General features: G+C 35.3%; 1 long non-coding RNA gene across 1 annotated transcript; it reads right to left on the bottom strand.

The window, feature by feature from the left end:
- Window positions 1–254: 254 nt before the first annotated feature.
- Window positions 255–9737, bottom strand: LOC133816004 (uncharacterized). Its single transcript, XR_009884945.1, has 4 exons — window positions 8569–9737; window positions 8390–8456; window positions 6625–6665; window positions 255–478 (listed from the first exon to the last, which is right to left on the bottom strand). It is a non-coding gene; the product is annotated as an uncharacterized LOC133816004 (long non-coding RNA).
- Window positions 9738–12354: the final 2617 nt, after the last annotated feature.

Raw genomic sequence — 12354 nt, 5'->3', positions numbered from 1 at the left:
ACATTTTCAAAGGAAACTCGAGTTTTAGGACTCAAATTCAAGCAAGGATTTAGTCATAGTGATTCTAGGAAAGATTAGAAGCATATTTGTAATAGCCCAACTATTTCTAAGACCTTGGACCATTAAAACTACTAGACATAGCTACTATTTTGGAAACATACATTATAAATAACATAACTTTATTTAAAACCCAAAATATTGTACCAATACAAGATAAGGTAAAAATATAAAATAAAATGTGATATGGTATGGGATCCCATTGTTTATAAAATATAAAACATAACTTTAATTTGTTTAAATACTAAATGTGGAAATACATTAAAAAAAAACACATAAATAAAAAGACTTAAAAACAACGTCATCCTCGATTTTGATCGCCACGCAGTCCATTCATCCTCAACACACAAGCCAAGCTGCCATGAATATTTCTGCCTTCCATAATCACTTCCATGCGTCAAGCTAAAAATAAAGGAATGAGCTTAATGCCCAGCAAGAAAAATCTATTAACAACATAAATCATAAATATAAGACTATATCATATACATATACTATAAAACATATGACTATAAAAACGTACATCATATAGGACTACAATATTAAAGGCTATTAACTCATTAACATGGCATGTGATAAACCATCTAGGTCCTCTGTCTACTAATCGAGATAGGTTAGATCACATGGTAATATATGATAACCCACCTAGGTCCTCTGTCTACTAATCGAGGTAGGGTAAATCATAACTCTAAACCATGAAAATGATAAAAATTCTTGGGGTTTGCTATCTAAGCAACTATAAGCCCCAAATGACTACAAGACATATTTATACATATATATATATATATATCATAGCATAAAACATATCATAACATAAACATATAAACACATATAATATAACCTATTTTCCTTACCAAAAACTGGGATATTTGAGAACAAGAACGGGATTGGAACACTCCTAAAAACCAACAGCAAAACCATGAGTATTTCTAAATAATGAAGATGAAAAGATAACTAAACCATCTAAGTAGAAACTTACCGAAAAGAACCTTAAGTTTCAAGAAACTTAAATACCTAACCAAGAATCATAAACAAGAGTTAGGATCTAAATAGAAAATAAAAGAAAACTAAAGAACCATAAAGAACTGAACTTAGGGAAAAGAATACCTTGAATGATCTTATGAATTGATCTAAACCTCAAAACTGAAATCTCACTATATCTCACTTCCCAAGTGCTTAGAAAAGCTTAGAATGATAAAGCTTTTAACCCAAAACCCAAGCGTTTCTCTCTATAGTAACCTTAGCAACTTGGAGGCTTTGAACAAATGCTTGAAGAATGAAGAAAATGGCTGAGTACTAGGTCCTATTTATAGAGTTCAAGGAGAGAAACTAACCCCTTTTTATTTGAATAAATAAATGAAAAAGATTTAAATTTTCGTTCAAATGCAGGTCTAAGTGGTTAAGACTATTTTTAAAATTAAAATCACAAACTTTCAAAAATGTGAGTTGGAGCCGATATATCGCCCCCTATAATCGATATATCACCTCCCCACATATTTCTGAGCCTCGTTCGATCGTTCGTGCAATGTCAACGTGTTTTCCGTATCTTCCGTAGGCGATATATCACCCCCTATAGCTACGATATATCGGCATAAGTTGATATATCAAACACGTATTTGCACTTTTTCAGCATATTTTGAATTGATAAAACAGCTTTGACTAATTCTAAACGTGATCCTAAAAGTTTATGGAAGGTTCTAGAGCTTCTGGATCTTTCTTTTAATTAAACTATTCATAAAAAATACTACTACTACTATTTTGAATTGATAAAACAACTTTGACTAATTCTAAACGTGATCCTAAAAGTTTATGGAAGGTTCTAGACTTCTAGATCTTTCTTTTAATTAAACTATTCATAAAAAATACTACTACTACTACTACTACTACTACTACTACTACTACTACTACTACTACTACTACTAGCTAAGTAAATATTCTGGGACACTACAATACTCCCCTACTTAAAATAATTTCGTCCCTGAAATTTACTTACCAAACAATTTCGGATATCATGCTAAAATGTCTTCCTCCAACTCCCACGTTGCCTCTCGTTTAGAACTATTACTCCATAGTTACTTGACTTTCGGAATACTCTTAGACCGTAATTCCTTCATCCCTGTATCTAGGATGCTAACCGGTCGTTCCTCATAATTCAAGTCTTTCTAGAGTGCTATCATATCGTACTTGAGGACGTGAGATGGGTTTAACACATATCTACACAGCATCGAGATGTGAAATACATTATGGCTATCTGCTAGAGCTGGCGGTAGGGATAATCTATATGCAACTATTCCCACCTTGTCTAATATCTCAAAAGGACCTATAAACCAAGGACTAAGTTTGCCTTTCTTCCCAAACCGCTTCACACCTTTCATAGGAGATATCTTTAAGAAGACTTGATCTCATACTTTAAATTCCACATCACGCCGCTTGGCATCTGCATAACTTTTCTGTCGACTCTGAGCAGTGAGCATACGCTTTCTAATCAGCGCCCCTGCATCCTGAGCCTCTCTAACAGCTTTGGGTCCAAGAAGTTTTCTTTCCCCTACCTCGTCCCAATGTAACGACAATCGACATCTCCTTCCATAAAGTAACTCATAGGGTGTCATCCCGATTGTTGACTGGTAGCTATTGTTATAGGAGAATTCTATAAGCGGCAAATACTTACTCCATGATCCTTCGAAGTCAAGTACACTAGTGCGCAACATATCTTCTAGAATATGTATGGTACGCTCGGACTGACCTTCAGTTTGATGATGAAATGTCATACTAAGACTTAACTTGGTACCCATAGCTTGCTGGAAGCTTCCCCAAAATCTCGATGTAAACACCGATCCTCTATCGGATACTATGGTCTTAGGGATTCCATGCAGTCGTACTATTTCTCGGACATAAATGTCTGCGTACTGATCTGCTGTGTACGTAGTCTTAACAGGCAGGAAGTGAGCCGACTTGGTTAGTCTATCTACTACTACCCAAGCTGAGTCGTGGTGCTTATTTGTTCGTGGTAGTCCTATCACGAAATCCATGGCTATGTCTTCCCACTTCCATTCTATAATACTAAGTGGTTGCAATAAGCCTGCAGGTCGCTAATGTTATGCTTTCACTTGTTGGCATACTAAGCATTTAGACACATACTCCGCTACATCTTTCTTCATTCCTGGCCACCAATACAATGCCTTAAGGTCGTGAGTCATCTTGGTCGACCCTGGGTGAACTGAGTATGGGGTATTGTGTGCTTCTTCTAAAATCTTCATTTTAATTCCATGATCATTCAGCACGCATACACGGTCCTTATATCTCAAGAAACCCCGTCCTGATATAGAGAAATTTGTGGTCTTGCCTTCTTTGACTGCAGCTATGTAAGATACTAATGTGTCATCATGCCCTTGTCTGATCCGTATATCTTCTAACAGACTTGACTGGATGGAAAGGTTAGCCAGTTTACCAATGACTACTTCTATTCCGGCATTGATCAGCTCTTGCTGAAGTGGTTTTTCTATTCCGGGTAACGCTGCTAGATTCCCACAACTCTTCTTGCTTAGAGCATCAGCAACTACGTTTGCTTTTCCTAGGTGGTATAGGATTTCGCAGTCATAATCCTTTACTAATTCTAACCACCTGCGCTGCCTCATGTTGAGCTCCTTTTGCATGAAGAATTTCTTTAAGCTTTTGTGGTCCGTATAAATCTCACACTATTCTCCATAAAGATAGTGGCGCCAGATTTTCAATGCGAAGACCACCGCTTCCAACTCCATATCATGTGTTGGATAGCGTTGCTCGTATTCCTTCAGCTGCCTTGAGGCGTAGGCTATCACTTTGTCATTCTGCATCAGCACACAACTCAAACCTTGCTTCGACGCATCACAGTAGACTACAAACTTGTCATTTGGTGTCGGTACACAAAGTACTGGTGCTGAGCATAACTTATCCTTAAGCAACTGGAAGCTCTCTTCACACTTATCCGTCTAGTTGAACCTTTGCTATTTCTGGTTCAGGTTGGTAAGCGGAGTGGCTATCTTAGAAAAGCCTTCTACAAACCTCCGATATTAGCCTGCTAGCCCAAAAAACTTCTAACATCTGACGCATTCTTAGTTCTTGGCCAATCCTTCACAACCTCTACCTTAGCTGGGTCTACTGCAACTCCATCCTTGGATACTATGTGGCCGAGGAACGCTACTTGTGAAATCCAAAATTCGCACTTCTTGAACTTGGCGTAAAGTTGATGCTCTTTCAGCCACAACATGGTTATTCTTAAATGTTCCTCGTGTTCGACTTCGTCCTTTGAGTACACCAAAATATCGTCGATGAACACTACGATAAATTTTTCCAAGTAATCCTTGAAGACCCGATTCATTAAATCCATAAATGCGGTTGGAGCGTTGGTAAGACCAAATGACATAACTAGAAACTCGTAATGTCCATATCGAGTTATAAAAGTTGTCTTGGGAATATCCTATTCCCGTACCTTGAGTTGGTGATACTCGGACCGTAGATCAATCTTTGAAAACACGGTTGCTCCTCGGAGTTAATCAAACAAGTCATCAATCTGGGGTAGCGGTTACTTGTTCTTAATTGTCACCTTACTCAGCTCGCGGTAATCTATACACATATGCATGCTTCTGTCCTTCTTCTTCACAAATAAAACCGGGGCTCCCCATGGCGAATGGCTCGGTCTAATGAAACCCAATTCTAAGAGTTCTTCTAACTGTGTCTTTAACTCCTTGAGTTTGGTAGGTGACATTCGGTATGGAACCTTTGAGATAGGCTCGATTCCCGGTACTAGCTTGATTATGAAGTTAATTTCCCGAGTCGGCGGCAACCCTGGTAAGTCGTCAGGAAATACTTATGGGAATTCCTTTATAATGCGGACGTCTCCAACCTTTAGTGGTGTTTCCTTTACCACATCTATGACGCTGGCTAAGAATGTGTGACACCCTTTTTCTATCATCCTTTGAGCTTTGAGGGACGAAATAAAAGGTGTTCGTAGTCCTGAAACTTTTCCCATAAAACATAGTCTTTGACCGTCAGGAGTTTCGAACATCACTTTCTTGCGTCTACAGTCGATGGTTGTGCCATGCCTTGCTAGCCAATCCATGCCCAGTATCACGTCAAAGTCTTTGATCTCTAGCTCTATCAGATCTCCTTCTAGTTCTACGTCCTCAATTTTGATCGGTACACCTCGTACTATCCGTGATGATATGACTACTTCGCCCGAAGGCAATTTTGTCACAAACCTAGTTCTAAATCTTTCACAAGGTTTGTCTAATTTCTCTATCATTCTTAACGAGATATACGAGTGTGTTGCTCCCGAATCAAATAATATTGAACATATACTATCGAGGATAGGAATTTGACCTGTGACCACTTTATTACTAGCTTCAGCTTCTCCCTACGTCAAGGCAAAGACTCTGGTAGGAACCATCTTGTTGTCCCTTTTCTCTTCTTGCTTGAGCTGTGGACATTCTTTCTTCCGATGAACTTCCTGGCCACAATTATAGCATCCCTTGGTGTTTGCATGACACTCACCAGGATGTTTCTTTTGGCATTTGGAGCACTGCGGGTATTCTACATAACCCGACCTATTGCCTCCATTATTTGTCTGTGCTCTTTTGTCATTTTCGGATTGCTTGTTGTGTAAAACGCCCTTAACTAGCACTTAATGAAACATTCACATTTTCATTGGGCTATAAAAGAAAGCCACTTATTATAAAGGTTTAAGTGGGGTCTTGCTTAAAAACATGCAAGTTGGGCCCATTAGTTTTTAAAAGAAAATATCAGTTTTTATGCAAAGTTCTAAAACAACCAATAATTCAAGTCCCACTGATAAGTTAAAAAAAAAAGTCTCATAAAACATAACATTATTAAAAATGGCGTTTTTTTTTAATTGATCATTTTACGTCCATAGGATGCCCCCACGCCATACACACCAGAACGATAGAACTTCCCACAGAACAACGCGTGCCACAGAGAAAACCTATTTGCTACCTGGAAGGGAACGTAAGGGGGTGAGCCAAAAGCCCAGTAAGGAAGTACAAACAACAAGCAAGTAAGATACAACAATTTACAAACACTATCATTCATCTTATACATCATAGCATCATCATAAAATTGGCATCAATATCATAAACATAAACATAATGCCACCATCATATCATAAACATCATGACATCATAACAAAATCATAAACATCATAACATCATAACAAAATCATAAAAATCACCAAACACCATAACACATTCATAAACAATTCCTTGTGAACATGGCCCGCTAACTTGTCCATGCCACCCTTTGAGGTAAACAAGAGTCTCTGGTCCTTGAATAACCTCGGCGCGTCCGCCCATGGAGTTACGTCTTCATATCCTTAGTAACTCGGGTTACATCTTCTTATCCTTAGCAACCCATTTTGATGTGTCGTGTACATCACGCTAACATCCATTCATATCATACAACATTCATACAGGCCATCATATCATCACATTATGGCATTCATAATTCATAACATTTCATTCACACAACAGTCTTACCATTCATAATATAACATTCGTAAATTTTATCTAACTTCCTTACCTCAGGTCCAAGCTAAGTAAAACCACAACTTCTCAACGAGCCTATACCATAATCAAAACGACATTTCTTAGCTTCATATAATTACTATTTTGCCCTCTCATATAACTCATGTGTGCATGGGTCATGCACACATGGTAGGAGTTACACACAACATACACATATGCTTAATTACACATAAGGTCATAAAAAGAATAATGCTCATTCTACCTATATTGCATGCATGATCTTTCTATAAAAACTACCTGGTTGCATAATAGACATTATTTTGGACGTAAAAGTGAACTTGCATGTAACATTCATACGTGGGAATGTTGCGTAAATGTGGCGTTAAAAACGATAATTCCATGCGTCTACTTCTATCGTTTTAAAGATAATAGACTTGTAGCATGTGTTGTTTACCATTGTTTATCTTCTTAAAATTACTAGGTTGATTAAATCTCCCAAGACATTCTTTTTATTTCATAAAAACAATTTTATTTAGCCATTAAGAAAATATAAAAGACCCATTTATTATTTTTAAATTACAAAGAAAGCAAAGGCATTGGAAATTATTTTAAAAAGAAAAATACCTATGATTACCATGTTTCCTTAGAAAAATATCAATTTAATTTAAGTTAATAGAATTTCATAATTTGATGTGAGAAAAATAATAATATTAAGTGTGGAAAAAATATATTTTGTTTGAATTATTTTTAATACTTAATTTTATGTAACACAAATTCATATGTGAAAATTAATTAACTATTTAAAACTTTTTAAACTAAACTTTCAGCCATTATTTAAAAATCACAAGTGAATTAAATCCAACATTTTTCTTAATCCAAATAAAGAAAATCATAACTTGTAAAATAACCACTCATATTATATTAAAAACAACACTTTTAAATTTTACCATTGTTTAGGTTGTTTATTTATTTCAAAATACCAATAAAATTCATTTTATTGAAACACACTTTACATTTTTAAACAAAAATTCCAGCAATCAAATTTATCATTAAAATCAGCATCGTTATTTTTAAAACTCATATTTTCTCAAAAATATAACAAAAAATCTATAGGTAATTATTTGTGCAAAAACATCATTTTAATTGTGAATTAATATACCATTTTATTTTCACAAACACCACTTATCATTAGAGTCATTCTTATGCATACATATCCTTATTTTATCAATCTTTTCACCATTTATTCACAAAATCAGCAAGCATAAATTACCATGCATTTTATCTATTACCTCATACCTCATAAAATTCATACAAGATCATTCATGTTTCATTAACACAATAATTCACAAATCCTAACATGCTCTTATTATACAAATAATTCAAAGAACATATCTAACACATATTCATATTCAACCTTATAAAACCTTATTCTTTTTCTAATGAGTTCATGCATGTAACCCAACAAAATAATAATACAACATGCATGAATATCATAACACAAATCCTCATATATGCTTTTATATTAAACCTAACATGTTCCTATTATTTTTCATGCATACCATAATATATTGATACATAATCTCATATGCACCCGATCATGTTTCTAGATTCACAATTGATCTAAAACATATAAGAAAATAATCATGCTTGAACATCACCCCTAGGCCGAAACATACATACATAAAATCATAGAATACCATCAACATCATAAACCCCTACCCACGCCTAGATCAATCTCCCATGCATCAACATATTGAAAAATATCCACAAATCTAATAACTCAAGAGAACACCATAGCATTAGGGGTAGATATTCAATACCTCTCTTTATTGTAAAATCAAGAACACAACTTGATCAACACCCAAGTGATAATCACCTTTGAATACCCTAGGGTTTTTGAAACCCATGAAGAAGAAGAACATAAAAAAAGACTTAAGATGATGGGGAAGATAAACCTTAATCTAAAGAAAAATAACAAAGAACCATAAGAAAACCATACCTAGGACCTCCTTCTTCTTCTTCCTTTCTCCTCCACTTTCTCTCTCTTTCACGCCTCTCTCTCTCTCTCTCCTTCTCTTTTAATTTCGACAGCCACAAGCAAAAGAATGCCAAGGCTTCCATACTCTCCTATTTATAGCCTCTAGTGACCTAACCTTAAGAAAATGACTTAAGTGTGAAAAGTCAAATTCCTAACCCATAATTTAAGCTAAATCCCATTATTTCCTCTCCTTACACCTCACCTAAACCCTTATCCTAATGTGAACCAAATCAAAAATCAACCTTGTCATCTTTTCCTACAAGATGACAACTTATATTTCTTTTCTTTTCTATTTTCTTTTCTTTTCATAATTAAAAGGAAAATGCTCAAGACTCACATTAGGTCTAGATTCATACTACCCTTTCCTTTTCTATAATGGGAACAATAACTAAATAAATTAATAAAAGAAAAATAAAACACATTCACATACACACACACACACACATTTCGGCACACACTAACACTAAAAGAAAATAACATATTTTAATCACATCAATTGTCACACTTATTTAAAAATGTAACACTAATAGTAAAATAAACAAGTTACACAATTATTCACATATTAAAAATAAATAATCAAACAAACAATTAACAAATTTAAATTCAAAAAGGTTATACCAAACAATTCTAACAATTAAATAAAACAAACAACAACTAAATAAAATAAACAACATTTAAATAAAACAATTCACCACACTTAACACTTAAATAAAATAAAACACCAAAAATTTTAATAAACTAAAAAAAAAAATTGGTGCACTACATGTTGTCAAGATGCCTTCTCTTCTGGCCATTATTGTTGCTATGATGATGGTTGTTGTTGTGGTTCCGACCGTTCTGTGGTTAATTCTGCTGTTTAGGTTTAGGCTTACTGGCCTCCTCCTTACTAACATTCGCCTAAAGCCTTTCCACTTCTATAGTCGTTTCTAGAGCATCGGCATAATAAGAAGTTCCAGGATTTGCTAGCTTGACTCCTAGCTCAATCTTTGGTCTAAGTCCTCTAACGAACTTGGTGACCCTCAGGAAATCGGTTAGGACCAACTCTGGTGCAAACTTGGCTATTCGGTCGAACTGTCGAGCATACTCTGCTACCGTTAAGTTGCCCTGCTTCACACTAGTGAACTCTTCTACCCTTGTAGCAATGATTTCTAAGTTGTAGCACTTCTTGTGAAAGAGCTCCCCAAATCTAGTCATTGTCATTGTGGCGACGTCATGAGTCTGCTGAACTAAATCCCACCAGATTCTAGCATCCTTCTTTAGAAGAGAAGAAACGCAGGATATGCGGTCAGCATTGCCGAGATTCATATGTGCTAGGATCGGCTCTACATTCCTGAGCCATTACTCTGCCTCGAAGTGGTCAATTGTCCCTTCAAAGTTGGGAGCGTGTTGCTTACGAAACCGCTCGTAGATTGGCTCCATGTACTGAGCTGGGTAGGGCGCATAGTTCGCCATTGGCCATCCCTCATAAGGACCTACTTGTTGGGGTGCTTGAGCCATTTGCTGAGGCTGTGATTGCGGCTGAGGCTGAGGCTGAGTCTGTGGCTGCAGCTGAGTCTGAGTCTGTTGTCGTTGTTGCTGCAACAGTTCTTCCACTTTTTGTCGTAGCCTGACAATTTTAGCGGTGTTGTCAACCGGAGGCAGCGGTGCACTTCTGTTAGCAGTAGTATTGGTAGCACGCGTTCCCCTTTTGCGGACCGAAGGGGCTTCACTAGTCTCATGAGTGGCGCTGGAGGCATTGGCGTTTGTGCGTGCAGACCTTCTAAGCGACATCTTTAGCGGAGTTCTAACAGTCAAGAAAAACATGTTAGAACTTACCCTAAGAGGCTCTAAGGAAAAACTTAATCTAAGCAAACATAACTCGGACCTACTAGTTATGATTTCTTATGAAGAATTATGTAAGCCTTCTTAATAATTAGGGTGTGTTTCTATACTTAGAAAAATAAGTCATCTTTATTACTTTCTAAGTCTGTTTCTAATCATCCTATATGACTTAATTCTCAGGCTCGAAACTCGTCGTTGTTCCAAAGTTAACCATATTGAGGGAGGGCTAGGATCAGTAAAATCGTTCCCACTACTATGGCCCCCTAACTCTCAATATAGAACCTAGTCCATTGATTTGTATCCACCCTCACCGAACTTGGTCATTATTTATTGAATTTATTATTTATTATGATTGTAAAAAAAATCAAACTCATACATGTCATTCAAAAATAACAATAATATTCATTTGGGAAAAAGCTTTCACTAAGTACAATCATAAATGCAAAATAAATAAATAAACTAACATAACTAGGGTGAATCTAAAAATCAGGATCTTCTACATCTGACCCTTCATCTAACATATCATCATCTATCTCTTCATAATCATCATTATCTTGAGCCTCAAAATTTCCTCGGGGAAGATTCATAAAGATTCTATGTTTTTGTTCATTAGTGAATTGAAATTCCAACTTAGAGGTGAACCTAAGTATGAGAAAATAATATCTCATGGCTACCGTTAAATCATCTTCATCATCTATAGTCTCCCATATTTCTTCTAAGGTTAAAATTACAGAAGGAAAATCTTTAAAAAGCCTAATTACTAAGACATATTGCTCCGTAGTTCTCATCATAATTTGCTTAGTAGTCTAAAGATGAACTATCTCCTTGTGGAATAAGATTAATCTCTTAGTGATTCTTTCTAACACTCCTACTGTATTTCTTGGCTCTCTAATCCTTTTCAATGCCTTAATGGCTCGGATATCCTTATAGGTCAAGGCTCCATCCATTCTTAACTGAAAACATAACGGCTAAAATGTTAGCTATAAACATAATAAACATAACACTTACATTGGCGATTAGATTCAGAGCTTGTGCGTGTGTATCAAGGAGAACTTCATGCATATGAACCGTTTGCTCTGATACCAACTGTAATGACCCAACTATTTCTAAGACCTTGGACCATTAAAACTACTAGACATAGATACTATTTTGGAAACATACATTATAAATAACATAACTTTATTTAAAACCCAAAATATTGTACCAATACAAGATAAGGTAAAAATATAAAATAAAATGTGATATGGTATGGGATCCCATTGTTTATAAAACATAAAACATAACTTTAATTTGTTTAAATACTAAATGCGGAAATGCATAAAAAAACATAAATAAAAAGACTTAAAAACAACGTCATCCTCGATTTTGATCGCCACACAATCCATTCATCATCAACACACAAGCCAAGTTGCCATGAATCTTTCTGCCTTCCATAATCATTTCCCTGCATCAAGCTAAAAATAAAAGAATGAGCCTAATGCCCAGCAAGAAAAATCTATTAACAACATAAATCATAAACATAAGACTATATTATATACATATACTATAAAACATATGACTATAAAAACGTACATCATATAGGACTACAATATTAATGGCCATTAATGTTAGGAAAAATAATATTGCCTCAATGGAAATGGTAAGATAATGTTACAACTCTATGCAAAATATTACAATGGACAAGATTGATTAAATAAAGTGTTACAACTCTATAACTGAAAATACAAATAAAACAAAGGAAATGAAGAAGATGATGAAGAAGAAGAGAATAGTAAAATACAACTCAAAACAAAAGTTACAAATAAAATATAGTGTTTGGACCAAATGAAGAGATTACAACTCTTAAACAAAATATACAAGTAAATAAAACAAGAGAATAAGAAGAAGAACAATAGAATAAAAGGAAGAACATAAACCACAAACAAA

Source organism: Humulus lupulus, chromosome 2 (assembly GCF_963169125.1).
Source record: "Humulus lupulus chromosome 2, drHumLupu1.1, whole genome shotgun sequence".
Lineage (NCBI taxonomy): Eukaryota > Viridiplantae > Streptophyta > Magnoliopsida > Rosales > Cannabaceae > Humulus > Humulus lupulus.
This window is presented reverse-complemented; position numbering and strand designations above follow the sequence as displayed.